The sequence below is a fragment of the Manis pentadactyla genome, chromosome 1, assembly GCF_030020395.1.
Source record: "Manis pentadactyla isolate mManPen7 chromosome 1, mManPen7.hap1, whole genome shotgun sequence".
NCBI classification, from domain to species: Eukaryota; Metazoa; Chordata; class Mammalia; order Pholidota; family Manidae; genus Manis; species Manis pentadactyla.
In genome coordinates, this window is record NC_080019.1 from 123,078,961 (window position 1) to 123,095,934 (window position 16,974).

Genomic DNA, 16,974 nt, shown 5'->3' on the forward strand with positions numbered 1-16,974 from the left:
AGTTAAAAACTAAAATTAAAAACACATTATTCAAAATTTATGAAACTAAGTTAATATAAAATAAATTCTCAATGACATTTTTTATGTTTCTCACATATACTTCTGGAGTTTTAAAAATCAAAATTGCACTGACTTCTGGGCCGCCTTGTATTGCTGAAAGGCTGAACGAATCATCCCATTTTGTTTTGCAGTTCTGGATTTTTTTTCTGAGAATTAAACATACTCATGTTAAATAAAGATCTGATACCCATCTTTAAGGACCGCTCAGCAACAGGATTTTTAAGACTGAAATATAAACAGCACAGCCAGCATTCTAAATACTTCAGTGTCATATCTGTGGTACTTAGAGCATCAAAAATGACCTTGTGCAATTCAAAAGCAGTCCTACCTTTACAACTGAAATTAAAAGTTCCCTAATACATGGAAAATCTTAACTCACCAAACAACCTCTATTTTATATACAAATGTTTGTGTAAAAAGAATGAAAAAAATCCCAATCTCCCAAATAGGGTAACCAAATTGTGACAACTCTTTATGAGGGCAAAACTTAACACTTCAAGTCTGCTTCTAACAATAAGAATGACATAATATAATTTAATGAATACATGGAAATTTTACAAGGATACCAGTTAAATTTTAACAAAGCTCTACTCAATACCCATTTTATCACTTCCCATCTTGAACTTTCTCTTATAATACATGCTTTTGTTTCTGTGTTTAGGTTTAAGGAAGACCATTGTATCCAACATACACCAAACTAAAACTGTATTTACATTTGCAAAGTGCAGTTTTTGTACAATTATACTTTTTTGTATATTAGAAAACAATGTGGTGGCTGTAACAAAGTAAGTTATAATTAGTAAAGATTATGTAATTGTTTTAGGATTAATATTAAGAACATTAAGAGTTACAACTTAGGCTGTACTATAGCACACTTACATATATTTTTCATCACTTTTCTGATAATAAAGAAATTAACCCTTTTAACCAGAGAAAATCTCTGTGGTAAGTATCATTAGGCAAAAAAGTAGCTTTGAGTATTATAGTCAATTGTATAGTACTTAATAGTAAAAAATGGGAAAAGGTACCTTTGGACTGACAAATGGTATCTGTTTTATTTCCTCGTGATAAATTGTATGTACAAAATCATTTATATAAAACATAACAGTTTGCATGTTTTAAACGTCTACTTTTGTGAATGAGAGATTTATTTAATTTATTCAAGCTACTTTGACCTTAAACTTTTATACTTCCCCTTTAATCTTCACATATGTGACTTTGCAAAACTACATGTTTAAGGACCAAGAACTATGAAAGTGTTGTAATTGCTACATTGACTTCAAAATCCTATAATCTATTATGAAAAATACAGCAGCAGGCAACAGGAAATAGTAAACAGAATCACTATGGTAAGAGCAGCCCTACAAACTGAATATTCAAAACTGCCAGAACCAAAACAGCCTAGAAAGAAACATGGCACCCTACTCCTAAGATAATCAAAAGCCAAATATATCAGTAAATTGGAGACAGTGACTATTAATGGTGACAGTATGTTTGGGTGGGAGTGAGGGAAAGACTTTAGTGCTTTCTGAATGCTTTTACCATCAAGTGCAAGAATATTTTTAAGTAGTTAAAGAAAAAAAGTTAAGAGCTGAATGGGTGTGGTACACTTCTAATTCTATAATGCACCTCCAACCTTGGGTAAGAACTTGCAGGAGGCTTCAAAGCACTTCATGGTGTTCTACTAGACCAATTCTCCAGATTCTCTGGATCTCAGTCTTACTTAAGTTATTTTTGCCCCAGGCAAGATAAAATGGTCCTTTTGAGGGCTCCTTTAACAAGTACATTTCCAGTAAGCTACAGTTGACTATATTTATTTTTATATCCTTTCCTCATTTTATCTACACTGAGGAAAAGTACTAGCCAGAGACACAGCATAAGTAGCAACAAATTCTAAATTATCTTATCAAACTAATTCATCTATAAGCGTTAAATGAACATATATGTCATGTCCATTATTATATCAAGAATAGTAGGAAATAGGCATCTTTACCCCAAAATAGAAAAAGCAAATGAAAAGAGCAGAGAACTCAAGAGTCAGCTTTAACTTGTCCTTCTGTGACAATTAATTCAACATGAACTGTTTTGCAAGTCCATTCATCTGTCTTGGTTTCAACTTCTTCACTAAACTGAGGCAGGTGTAGTCATTCATATGATACATTCCAACAGTGAAAGTTTCTGACTTACCCAAGTATGGCCTTTGTAAAAAGCCTGCTGTTGCACACTGTCACCACCAGGTGACGTTCCAACATTAGTAAGGAAAGGGGCTGAGTTTTCCACAGGCTTTGATACAGCAGCAGCTTATTAGAGTGATGGATCACAGGATGAGAAATTATATAAGGTGGTTGTTGTTGTTTTAGTTACGCTGGAGATACTAATACAGGAAAATAGGAATTGCCTATATAATAGCACTCTGTTTCATATGTCTCAATGGGTAAATTAAAGCATGCAATAAACACAAACAAATGATAGTGATAATAATGGGGTGAGGGGAAAGGCAGGAATATTATTGTCCTATTTATAATAAAGATTATTCTTAAATTCACAACTATCTGAAACTAAAATTTAGGTATCTGTTGTGGAGCGGAAGGGAGAACAATAACAAAGAGCACAGGAACCTAACAAGATGATCAAGTAAAGTATAAAATTATGTCGTAAAACATTAAAACGGGGTGGGGGGGGAGACAAGGAGCATTTTAAAAAAAGACAACACCATGCATTGCTATTAAGAGTGAATATGTATTACCTTTTTGGAAAACCAAGTCACAATATATTAAAATGTAAAATCCCTGTGTACTTTAATCCAAAAATCCTGACTAGAAATCCATGTCACATGTGCCTGCCTATACATATGTTACCATTAAGTTTCTTCAAGTTCCTCTACATTGTTAGACTTAGGAAATAGAGTATAAAAGTTTTGTGCTTTTTTCCTTTTGGGGTGGATACTTACAAACAAAAACACCTAGTAGAAATAAGTATTTTTAAAACAAGTACCAAAAAAAATTGTGTGGCATGGGCATTTAATACATTAGGAATTAACAAATCAAGAGTTCTAATATAGTAACAGGTTGTATAAACAAACCAAATTGATAAATGAGCCTAATTCTCCAAATTAAAAGATACACATTTAAGTTCAGAGGTAAGGTTAAGGGTTTTCATTAGTATATGAACGAATGTTTCTTCCATTTTAATGCAAGTTAGTGACTATTTATTTCTTCTAACCCATAATGCTATTAATCCAAATCCCTAACAACTTGTTTGACATTTCAAACAATTTAAAATATGGTCTTTGAAATGTATACATTAATTAATTCTAAGACTCATATCCTTCCACATTTTTTCATAGCTAAAATCAAGATGCAGTTTAGATAAAAATCTTATTGTTGCTGCTGGCAGGTAACTGGCATGATGCAGTGGTTACTGGGAGTACATGCCCCAAGTTGGTCTCAACTGTTCCTAGCAGTTGACCTTTGACCGACATGAGGGTTGGGAACTCCAAGCTCCTGCACATAAAAATCCACATAAAACTTTTGACTCCCCAAAAACTTTACTAATAGCCTGTTGACCAGCAGCTGTACTAGTAACACCAACAGCACATACTTTATATATTACATACCGTAGTCAAAAAGAGAATGCTTTTTTGAACTGTGGCATATCTCCAAAAAATTTTCCAATATATTGAAAAAAATGCATATATGAGCAGACCCATGCAGTTTGAATCCATTTTGTTCAAGGGTCAACTATACTGTTACTTCACTCGAGTAAAGTACACTGTTGATAGTAAGATGGTGAGTTTAACCTGTTTACATATTCAAAAAGATGACACTGCAGTTGCACACTGAGATGCAAAGTAACAATGTGCACAGATAGGCACCAAGGTAGAGCAGCAGAGTGGGAAGGAAGGGCTAGGATGAGAAGGGAATAGGACAGAGAAGAAAAATAGAGGGAAGAACAAATGAAAATGTGCCACAGAATTTTACTTCTAAGTATTCAGTAGTGTGTTAAGAAGTTTTACATAGACCCCAGAGATGTTTGTTTTTCTTATTAACAGCAAACCCCAAAATAATTTTTCTTCATTGACTCACCATGATTCCCTTCAGGATTATTGTATTATGTTTGAAGAAAGCAAAATTAGTTTTACTCATCATCTATCTTACAGTATTGTTCACATTTCATTCTTCTAGACATTATGAAGACCCAACCACAAAGAAGCACAAGATCACTATATATTCTGTACAAAAAGTACAATCCTGCTAATTTATAACTATAACTGATAGGCATTTGGATCACCTTTTAAAATTACATGTGTCTTTTTCCACTTTACTCCTTTTTCCCAATTTGAAACTACCCATGTTGATTCAGGATAGAAAGTAAGTACAAAACCCTTTCAATAAGTATTTTAAAAACACAGCTCTTTAAATGGCTGTCAAGGAGGATAATGGCCTTACTCGTGGTACAACCATCACAGAAATCTGAACTTTCTCATTTCTTGTGATCATGCTGTATCCACTATACAGGATTAAAAAAAAAAAAATTAACGTGTTTAAGTATTGTGCCAACCACAATTAATAGTAACTGACATTTGTACAGGGATTCTTAGTTTACAGAACACTTTTACAGGTATTATCTAATTTACTTACCTGTTCTCAATCAATATTGTCTTTTAAAAACAGGAAAAAATAATCATTTTCACTTAACCAAGATTAGCATTTTTCACTTTCTCTGGAAAGTCAAGCATGGGGTGACTTTATATCAAAACACCTTACCAACAAATTACGGAATGATATGCAGATGGCACCATCTTTCAAGGGTCCATTATCCAAAAAGTCATTTGAATGCCAAGTATACTGGAAAAACATGCTTTCATAAGGAAAATAGTTACTGGGTTTCAAAGTGGCCCACAAATGACTTTTTTACCTTCCACAATTCTAAATTACATTTACTTCATATTATGCTAGCCTGGGTTGTGGGGAAGGTAGCCAGGTAACCAAGCTTCTACCTCCTCTGCCCACTTCTGAATTATTAATACTCTCCAGGCTCGTAAGAAACAAACAAATCCTACCATTTGCAACAACATGGATGGAGCTAGAGGGTATTATGCTCCATGAAATAAGTCAGGAAGAGAAAGACAAATACCAAATGATTTGCCTCATTTGTGGAGTATAACAACGAAGCAAAACTGAAGGAACAAAAACAGCAGCAGACTCACAGACTCCAAGAAGGGACTAGCAGTTACCAAAGTGGAGGATTGGGGAAGGAAGGGTGAGGAGGGAGAGAAAAGGGGATTGAGAGGCATTATGATTAGTACACACAGTGTAGGGGGGATTATGGGGAAGACAGTGTACAACAGAAAAGACAAGTAGTGACTCTGTGGCATCTTACTACACTGATGGACAGTGACTGCAATGGCATATGGGGGGAACATGATAACATGGGTGAATGCAGTAACCACATTGTTTTTCATGTGAAACCTTCATTAAGAGTGTATATCAATGATACCTTAATAAAAAAAAGTCCCATCCTTGTTCTGAAAAAAAAACCCCACATAACTAGCATTCTGGCTGAACCTACAGTACACTAACAGCTCCCACTGCAACATTCTTGGGTGCTGACTCTTCTTTATCCTTGTAGTGAATGAATAAAAGGCATGGCCCCGCTGCACTCTGGGCTCAGCCTTTGGCTATAAATCCCTGAGTCAGTGCTAGCACTAATAAACTGCTTCTCGCCAAAAAAAAAAAGAGTCGCATAACCCACCCATCTACAGTAGCAACTACCAATTAGTATTTTGAGCACTCATCTCTCACAAGCTCCAGACCCATATTCAAACATGTACTATATATGCACATACTATCTTTTTTTCGAAAAACCTGCCCCCTCAACCACTGCCAATTCCCTCTACTCCTTTAATGAATGTATCTGCCTTAAAACCCATGCCAGGAATTTGAAATTCATCCTAGATTCCTTGCAATCTCTTTTACATCCAACTGGGCACTAAGTATTATCATTTTTACCTCTCCCAAATCTACCTCACCATGCCTTATCTCCACTGGCACTGTGTCAACTCAGGTCCTGATCCCCTCTCTAGTTTCCCTCATTCAAATCATTAAACAAACCAGATATGATCATTTCTCTCTCTGCTTAAAATGTCAATAACTTGCCATTGTCTGCAGCAGCATTTCCCAAACTGGTATAAAAATCCCTCCAAAATAAAATTTTTAAAAACTGAGGAAAATACAAGATTAAACAAAGTCAAGCAGTTCTCCTAGTAACTAGCAAGACTCTCAAAAGTCTTACAGTGCATAGTACCATCTTTTTCCCTACTTGGGGAATTGGGGCAGAGAGGCCCAACTGAACTCCACTGACAAAGTTACAATGAACTGGAAGACAGTGTAAAATCCTGCAGAATCTGGCTACTTGTCAACAACATGTGTCATTCACCAATGGTTATCATTCACCTCTCACAAACCTTACATCCCATCTATTTACAACACAATCTGTAGTTGCTCAAAGAGGACTTTTCCTGATTCCATTCCATTATATATTGTTCCTTCCACCAAAAACATCCTTCCCTAACTCAGTCTCACTAAAGAGATCCTACTAATCCATCTGGACTCTGGCCAACTATCTTCTTTACTAAGCTTTGATTGCTCCTTCCACCTCTCAGCAGAGGACTTCTCCCACCTTTGTCCCTCTGCATGTGTCACAGCACTTGTCCCACGATACTGAATGTCCAGACTGAAAATCTTAAAGGTTGGGAACCAGGCAAAGCCGAAAGAATGAGACAGGGCAAGCGTGGTGCGGGGTGGGGGTGGGAGGGTGGGGGAGTGGGAAGGATGGCAGTAAGTGAAGAAGTAATAAAATCCTTTCTGTCTTTCTAGGCAAAATTTCACAACAAAGTCAATTTTAGCTTTGGTATGCTCACACATCTCACCCCTGTGCCCCCTTCCCGGCTCTCCCGACACCCTCTTCCCAGGTCCCTTAGCTACTTTATTTAATCCTACAACTCCCACCACTGCAATATGTTCTTCAGAATCTACTACTTCCTCTTCTTCTTAAGAGTTATTCTGCTCAGAAGTTAATACATAAATGAGTTATAGCTTCTCAAAGCTGATAAATCTAATATAAATCTCTAAGTAACAACACATTAAGTAAGCATGGAGATGTGGGGAGCAGCGCTGCAATTCTACCACTCAGAGGCTGGCCCTTGGAAGAGCCTGCGAGTCTTCCTGAGTGGGCTTCCCTGACGTGTTCCCACTTCTTCACCTCATCTGCTCCTACGCAGCAGTGGGAACTCCTGGCAGAGACAGAGATTGAACTGGTACTACTGCAATTTATGAATCACCCATTCTTCTTGAATTGAAAAGCTTTGTTTTACAGACCATTTTCATTATTACAGACAGAAAGTCTTACCAACACGTTCACCAGTGCATTTAAAGCAGTTCCTTCAATCTAGCCCTACAGTATCTTGAAATCTAACCCCAAACCTTTGCTTAACTTAGGGAAAAAGCCAATTAATTGAGAAAACCAAAAGTTGCCAAAATATTCTATTTCTAAATAAATCTTTGGATATTAAATTAGCATTCTAGCCAGAATGATTATGACTCATCACCACTTGATTTCTTAAAAAGTCATTTATCAGAATGTCATTGTCTGCATGTGCCAAATACTGTGCTAAATGCTGGAGATTACAAAGATCAAATTTCTAACCTCAAGGAGCCAATCTAGTGGTAAATACATATCAAACAAAATGGCTGAATGCTGCAATAAAGTAGGTATCATGGCAGCAGGGAGAGGAACAGGAAAAGAGGAGCATAAAGGACAGAAAAAACTTAAGAGAAACTATCATTTGATCTAAGTCCTGAAGGGTATGAAGTTCATCAAGCAAAGAGACAGTAAGAAAAAGGGGAAAATAATAGATGGAATACAAGCAGAAAAATACCATAGGTAAAAGTACAAAGGTAAGAAATCCTAGAAAATGTCAGGAATACAAATTACTTAAACTGGATGGAGCACAGGGTAGCCTCTGGAGAATGGCTGAAAATGGGGCTAAAAAACACAGGATCCGATTATGACAAGAGCGTTGTTTGACATGATAAAGATGTGTGTTAACTTATCTTGATGGAAGTGCTGAATTTTTTTCAACTGAAAGAGGCCAAAGGGCCAGATTCCCAGCAAATGCAACGTGAACGGTGTCCTCAGGATTTGTGCAGTCTAACACCTCTGGGATCACCTACTAGACTAAGACAGCAGAATTTATCCATCAGTGCATACCCAGCCTCTAGCCCTGTGCTTGGCACATACAGAAACTAAAAAAGAACTGAGTATTTAGATGTGCCAACACAATCCTAACAGAATAACCAAGAGGCAATAGCCAAGCCTCCTTTACTGCCTATAAATTCACAGTTCTAATGCACCACAATCATTGGAATTGCTATAACTTTTAAGGGAATATGAGGGTCATTCACTATGGGCTGCACCAGAGATGAGAAAGGATTCAGGGAAAAACACATTAGGATGCTTCTGAACCTAACCAAATTAAGCAGTTTATACTAGTCTTCCCACCAAAATCTGAACAGAAAATAATCATGGGTTAGCTCAAAATTTTTGTCAACTAACTCTGAGGTGGTGGTGATAACTATTAAAAGCATACTGTCATATCAAAAGAACCCATGAAATAAAAATCTATTGTAACTAAGAATTTGATAGGTTAGCCTAGTCTTTCAAATATTAAGTGTTCCAGACAAAATGAGGCTACTTGCCTATAGTACTTTACATTTTGCTTAGTAAACTGAGTATTATTATTATAATTGGCATATAAATAAGGATTCCATTGTTTGTTTAGGAAAATAATAAGGAAAAAAATTTTAAGAGAAACTTTAGGAAATCATGGACAAAAATAAGTTATAAATGAGCTTAGAAAACTGATGACTTAAGCAGCTAAGGCATAATCTAGAAATGGATGAAAAACTTTGGTCTATAAAGAACCAATGACCCACATTTAAAGAAATCAATCCAAAGGCCACAGAAGTAAAATAAAATTTCAAGTGTTCTTTTTGAAGAAAAGACATAGACATATTCACTAATCAGTATTTCAAAATGAATATAAGGCAGAGAAAACACTATTTAAAAAACAAAATTAATAATGTGGCCAGGAAGGGATAATGGGGTAACAGTAACACAGAACATGAGAGAAAAAAGACTGCAAACACAACCAGAGACATAAAGAGAAAGACAAAAATACATGCAAAATGTATATTAGAGATACATTAGTTTAACATCTTGAGCTTTTAAGAATATTGTCACCAAAGATGTAAAATCATGGTCTTTTTCTATGAAAAGCCTGAATACAGCACTATATCATTATTGCCAGCTGTTCTAGTTAAAAAACAAAACAGCAGTCATCAATCACTGCCCCCCCCCACACACACAAACACCCCAGGCACAACTTGTTTTGACTATCTTAAATGTAATTAAACTAACAAATAAAAAGTTACCATTTACTGAGCCTCTTACCGTCACAATTCTTAAAGGTAGGTTTTATTAACTCCAATTGTCAAAATGAAGAAACTTTAAAAAAAAAAGGTTAGGAGACCTGAAGCAAACTAAGGAGCTAGTTAAGTGATGAGGCTGGAATTCAAAATCCTTTGTACATGGCTCTCAAGCCCACATTTTAACCAATAACACCATGGTCTCTCCCAGGGCATCTTAAGCCATCATGATGTTTTTTAGAAGTCTGGTATTTTCATACTGTGCTATCCCAAGGTGATGTATATGTTAAGATACTTTGAATTTCATTGAAAATATTAACAGCTTACATAGTTTCTTTAAAAATAATGCAGATTTTGCTAGCAGTAAGGAAGACGTTAAATCTTTTTTTTAAATTAAAGTATCATTGATATACAATCTTGTGAAGGTTTCACATGAACAACAACAACATTGTGGTTTCAACATTCAACCGTGTTATCAAGTCTTCACCACCCCCATTGCAGTTACTATCAGCGGAGTAAGATGGTATAGTCATTACTTAGGAGGACATTAAATCTTAAATGCACTGAAAGTAGCTGAGTATCAACCCCAAATTATACAAAGTACTAACAGCCTAATATTACCAACTTTGTTACTTAGACTTTTAACTAGGCTAGGTTCTTGGTGTGGTATAAAACACTCAGTATGACCCTAGGGAGATAGAAGATTTTCAAAATACCTAATTTCTTTCTCCATTATTCACACTGTGCAGCTACATCATATATGCATTTAATTACACCCATTCAACTATCTGTCCTGCCAAAAAAAGAAAAACAAGAGAAAAAAATATTTAAAATAATGGTATCAGGATTATATCCTTGTTCCAGAGTAAGCAAGCTATAGAACCTGAAAATCTCCTAATACTCAGTTAATTTTTAAAGTCCCATTCTCCTGTCAAAAGGTATTTCACATAACCTATTACGATCCAGCTGACCAAAAAAGTAACCTTTTCGAAAAGCTGGAGGAAATCAACCAGCTGTTGGAGCTGAAAGAATAGGAGTTAACAACCAGTTTTCAAACTGGTGCCTTAAAAGACTTTTTCAAGGGTAACTTTGACTACATAGGACTTATACCTTAAGTGAGAATTTAGGCCCAAAGCCCTCACATAAAAGGTGATTCACTTTACTCAATTTTGTAGATTGTAATTAGGAACCAAAACACTTGTCTTTTATATCAAAGTTAACAACTTATATATTTTTCATCCTATTTCACAAATGGAAAAAAACGCTATTCCATGACTTATTTTAAAATTAACTAAAAATGTTAATAAAAGTCTGTCAAGTAATCAAAAGCAATCCTTGGATGCTGGTTTTCCACACACACACACACACACACACACACACGGATGCTGGTTTTCAACACACACACACACACACACACACGGATGCTGGTTTTCAACACACACACACACACACACACACACACACACACACACACAGTTTTGAGATGTGCTGGTACCAGATACTATAAAATAACGGCAAGGGTGAAAAGAATACCCAATGATCCTTAGCATGCTATCACTTACTTTCCAAACACCAGTTTCCTTTTCTGTAAAAAGAGGGGACTGACTGGTCTAGACCCATCTATTACCATTCAGCATTATTATTTTCCAATCTCATACCTCAGTATTTCTATGTCTAACTCAAATTCCTCTGTGAAGAAAATAAGAAAAACTAAGGAAAATAGGAATCAATTAATCCAGCTTGCTATCAGTGAGGTAAAATTGTCTCTCACATTACCACTCAACAATTAGAACTATTTTTATTTAAAACTGAGAAAGATTTTATAGACATCACCAAGTTCCATATCATGTTATCAAGAAATTCTACTTTACTCAGTTAACTCACTTTTCCTGGAAATTAAAATTTCTTAACTAGCTAGTATCTAAGTGTCGAGAGATCATTTAAAAGAAAGACTCACAGGGAGCAAGCTAAGGAGTCAACAAAAGAGAGATTTTCATTAAGAGATTAACTACAACTCAATTTATCCCATCTAACATTTATAGACTTCAAACAAAGGTACCTCCTGCATTCTCAACTTTTACTATTATCACTAGGCTTTGGTGATAGAAGGGTAAAAGATGCATTTTTAACTGTACCTTCAAAGGAACATGCCTGAGGAGCTCTGTTTTTATAGGTCTATATGGTCTTTCCTTGAGGAGCTCCCTCGTGGTACCTAAGATCTTCTTTAAATTTGGCACTCTTAAAGTTTACTATTTGAGTTAATGTTTTACCATCTCAGATCTAACAAAGGCCCCATTATGAGCCTTTGGATCTAAGAAGTTACTAGATTTAGTGTTGGGAGAGTTTTCGCTGGACAACTCTTCTATGGAAAGAAACTCTTCAGCAATCTCCATACTCAACTTTCCTCATTCCCAGACATTATTTGAACAGTTCTCCCTTTCCTTCATTCCATTTTTCTCCCTTCTTACTGATTACCATAAAATCAATTTTAAGTCACTGTTATAGCAGTGATCATTTTTTCCAATTATCATTTATTCATGACATTTCACATTATCCCTATTTTTAATCTAACAAGGATGTTTTTAACTCAACTTTTACAATCACTAGTTACCATTAACTTCAAGAAGTTCTACCTTACAAATGCCACAAACTTTTCTCTAAATTAAATAAGCCCAGAACCCTTTCTCTTTTTTTTTACCTAAATCTTAAAAGCTGGTCTTCCCTTATTTCTCTACTCTCAAAACATAAAGATCAACAAAAGTTAGTAAGAGTTTAACAATTATTACCTTGCTTCCTGCATGTTTCCTGGGATAGTTAGGTGCATTAACTGCAACATGGTTTTGATAATTACAGATTTACTCTCTCCATACACCAGTTAACTTCATTTCACACAAACTATGCTCCAAAACCAAAGACTAAATCCCCTCAGCTATCTCTTGGATCCAGACTTAACTAGATGAGCTACAGGACACATTCAGAATACATTCCATCACTGGAACAAACCTTCTGATGTATTAGCCTGACGTCAGACACTAGATTGTTTTTTTTTAGCATACTACTGTGAATTGTTTTAAGAGTGTTGTCTTTATAGTAAGTGATAAGCTGCTAACTATTTGATTTATGGTCCACTCACAAGACCTGCACTTAGCACTTACATAGTTAGTTTAGGTTATCAAATAGAACAGTAAACAACCTAGCTTTAAACAAACCAAGCAATCAAGACCATTTTAAAATTCTATTTGTCTTCTAAGATTTTAGAAATTACAACCACTTTGTTGTCATTCACAAGTTTAAAGTTCTTATTTCACCCCCACCATTGGAGAAAAAATATAACTCTAACGACAAACTTTTACAGGATGCCACCATATCTCTGATCACAGCTCATCTCCTGGGACTGCTATTAATCTTTGGAATAAATATATTTAAATTTTAAAACCTTATACACACAATGGTTACAAAACCACCATGCTATACAAGCACAACAACAAGTATATGGATTGGGAGGAGAAAAAAGGGGAACATATGTTCTCAGATAATCCTCAAAACTCTGAGGTAAGTGTATTAGCATTCTTTGTTAAAAAAAAAAAAGATGATGATGATGACGACGACCACGATCAGGGAAGTTAAGCACCTTAAATTATAAAGAACTTTAAAGATAGCCAGAATCCTAGCTCTCTGTTACTGTATGTGACTAGGGGTTTCTATTTCTATATTTACCAAGTTAGGTGTATGTGACTCCAAGCAACTAAACATCTTTGAACCTCAGTTTCCTCATCTGTTAAATGAGATGAAAAGGAAATGATTCATGTCAAGTGGTTAATTCTAAGTCTAGTATACAGTAGGCTTGCTCAATAACTATTAGAACTGATAGAGGTCAAATAGCTAGTTAGGAAAATCTGATTCCCAAGTCCATGCCTTTTCTCCGACAGTATGCTGTAGCTGCCAACACATTTATTATCCACAAAAGAATCCATACTTGAAATATGACATAGATAGGAAACTGAAGTTACCTAAATGAGACAACTATTAAGGGCTAACTAAACCAAACTAAGTATTTTAGCTTCAATTCTAATATGCAAAACTATGTGGAAACCCATCAGAAGATACTGTTTGGACATCCAGGCTTACAGAGCTTTGTTCTAATTACTGTGGAAATATTTTCCTACCTATGTAGGAATTTATCCTATTTATCTCAAATCAGTTGTAAATTAAAATTATAATTACCCCAAACAAAGCTTTCCAGTTGGCCTGGACAAAGAAACTGCCCCTCTTACTACATAATTTGAACATCGCCATCAAATTGAAGCCTGTCACCTTTACTTTTAAAATAAATTGCTACTTAATATTTTTAGTAATTTATAACTGCGCTACTTATAAATTGAGGCAACTAGTGCCACCACTTTTCCTACCCCAAAACAAGCTTTGTTGTTCTACATTCAAAAATTTCACTTAACTGTCTCACCATCACCTGATCTAATGGTGGATAATGTAAAAATATGGGTGGTAGCAAAAGCAAACCTCCATAAAAATTATTAATAATAGGTTTACTATTTCAAACTTCCAGGAACAGATGTGCCCTAAAAAAGGAGTTGTTAAACCAGAATGGGATGCCCACATACATTTACGTTGGCAATTGTAGCCTATTCAACTACAATCCTCCTCATAAAAGAATGTCACATATACTCCAATGAAACAAAAATACATATGTCTTGGTAAAGAGGCTGAGTTCTCATCAAAGGTAGAGCATTTTTATCTATGTAATCACACTTTAAAAGATAATCAAAATAGAACACCTTCACTTCTAGCTATACAAAGCCTTTAGAAGATACTGTTCATTTTGCAATAGGCTTTAAACCTTCCTACATTTCTAAGATTTTAAAAAAATTCTAAACTTCCTGACTCAGATCTAAAATAGTCATTACATACATAAAATGTTCTCGTCATTTGGTTTATAATTGCATGTAAGAAACAGGTTTCTGTTTCTACGTTTACGACTCCATACCCATTCATTTTGCACTAATATAACCACTAAATATAGCTCTAAGACACTGATGATTGGAAGTAGTTAATTTGTGAATGATTCATACCTCCTATGTCCAGACACCAAGACCCAAGGATGTTTCTGTCAGATCTATGGGAAGAGGAAACGATGGTAATAAACACCTGTCACAAAAGCTTTCCAAACTGCGATGCCCCAAACTGAGTTATTGTCAATCTCCAATCCGATTCCTTCGGCCCACTAGGTACCATCCCCCCAAAAAGAGGTCATACACCCATCGGAACCTAAGTTTATGAAGGGAATGGAGATGAGGAAAGGCCATAAAAATGGCCACGGAAATATCTGAGAAAAGGGCACTGGATTTTTCTAGTCTTCAATATAAAAGAGAGAGGCCTTAGGCAAGTCAAAATTCACTTTCCTCTATAGGCCTCACTTAGTTTATCTGTGAAAAGCGGTGATTAGAAAAGAGCTCTACTAGTCTGTGGCTAAGGATGGATTCAAGATTCCTTCAGTCAGCACATGCAGAAACTAATTAAGCACCCTGCTTATACCCCTTATCTCCGACCACGCCATCTCCGACTTTCTAAAAGGGCTGGTCTACCGTCCCATCCGGAGCCCCAACATATACTCGCCTTCCCCCAAGCAGCATGCCCACACCAGGCCTTCACATCCACAAGGTGTGTCCCTCCTCCTTGTCTCATCTGTCCCTGACAGCCATTCGGCTATCTTACCGCTCCCCTCGCCACCGCACACACACCCTCCCCGAGAACTGATGCCCAATTCTGGCTGGAGGCGGCCGTCCATAAGCTCACCTGGTACCCGACAATACCAATCCCCTCATCCAAGCTCCCCTATCACTGCCTCCCAGCCGCTCCACGCCCACCTCATCCTACCGACGACCCAGGAGAGCCCGGCCACTCACCGGCCGCCGCCGCGCCGTCTCCTCGGCGGCCTCCCAACGGGGGCAGCCGATGGGCCGCGGGGTCCGGGACCGCGGCCCGCCGCCGCCGCCGCCGCCGCCGCCTCGCCTCAGCCTAGCCCCATCGCCCTCGTCCCGCGCCGGCAGCCGCAGGTCGCTCCGGCTCGAGGCGACGGGACCGCCACCCGCGCCGCCGCGCGCTGCGGGCTCCGAGTGATCGGAGGGAGGCGCCGCGGCTGGGCCCGGGCCGAGCCCGGCGCAGGGGCGTCCGCGCTCTCCTCCACTGCGCCCGCGGCGGCGGCGTGCAGCCAGGGCAGAACAAGAACAAGGGAGGGCGGCAGGGGGAGGCAGGCAGGGGAGGGGGGTAGTCAGCACTTCGAAACGGCCTCCCGCCGCCAGAGACGTAGCGAACCGAACCCCCCTCCCCTCCGCTGTGACGCCCAGACCAGGCTGCGGGGAGAGCCGGCAGGCAAGCAGGGGAGCGCGCGCGGCGAGCTCGGGACTCCCGCGCCGGATGTGAGGTCACGTGATTGCCTCATCCCAGCGCCGAGGGCTGTGGGGCGCAGAGGGGACGTAAGGAGGGGCAGGCCCAGATCATGTGGGCGGGGCGGTGGCTTGGGCCCCGCCCACCTCCTCGCCTTTTGCCCCTTAAGGGGGTGAAGAAAAGCAACTGCAGGAGAGAGCTCTCCAAAAAAGCTTTTGTTGCGGCGGGGAGTTACTGCTGGAGGATGCCTTTTTTTTTTGACGGGAAAAGGTGGAATTCGCCACTCTGGCAGTGCAAAAACAAGATCATAGTCTAAATTCCCATTTTATGTACAGAAAAACTGAGGCCCAGTAAAGGACCTACACTGTACTTGTCCAGAGTCAAGGTTACGGAGGAAGCTTGTGCTAAAATGATGCAGAGGAAGCCAGATCCAAACTCCCAACCCGGGTTTCTTTCGTTCCTTAACAGCAACCCCTGCCCTCCAAAAACAAACAAAAAACTGTAATTCTCATTTGACAACCGGCTCGGCGCGCCAGGTCTCCGCGGAGAACTGGGAGGCTTATCCAGGAGAAAGCTCCCCCCGCGCCCAGTCCACCGCCTCTAGCGTGAAGGAGTTTCTTCCGACAGTGCTGGAAGCATATTAAATACTTTTCTCCGCAGAAAATTTATCTCTAGGCAGGGCCCCGGCCGGATACACAAATCGCTAGTTTGGTTTTCACCGCGTCCCTTCGGCGACGCGCGCGCTAGGAGCGCGCTCAGCCACCTGCTACCTCGGGCTCCGGCCGTCTTTCCCCTGAGTCTACCTGAGTCTACCTCTTCCTCTCCCTGGAGGCCGGGCCATCACCGTTATTGTTATTCCACTTTGCTGCTAACAGAATTCTTAGCTGCCAGAGCCTAAGAATGGGTCTAAGGCAAGGAGCGTTCCGGCTCCCGTTTACAGCACTTGGCGACGATTCCCCGGGGTTGCTGCAAGTGGTGACACCTCATCTGGGTCAACGCTCGGCCAGAGTCCACGACACGGATA

General features: G+C 38.6%; 1 protein-coding gene across 5 annotated transcripts in view; it reads right to left on the bottom strand.

Moving 5' to 3' along the window:
* Positions 1–15,988, bottom strand: part of ATP13A3 (ATPase 13A3) — an 84,472-nt gene extending 68,484 nt beyond the window's left edge. For 4 of the 5 annotated variants that reach the window (XR_005034158.2, XM_036933183.2, XM_036933184.2 and 1 more), the window contains exons 1-2: positions 15,470–15,988; positions 14,636–14,679 (exon numbers count right to left, since the gene is read on the bottom strand). The gene's annotated coding sequence lies outside the window, so the exon portion shown is untranslated. The remainder of the gene's footprint in view (positions 1–14,635; positions 14,680–15,469) is intronic. The other variant, XM_036933181.2, reaches the window with a different exon arrangement.
* Between the last annotated feature and the right edge of the window lie 986 nt (positions 15,989–16,974).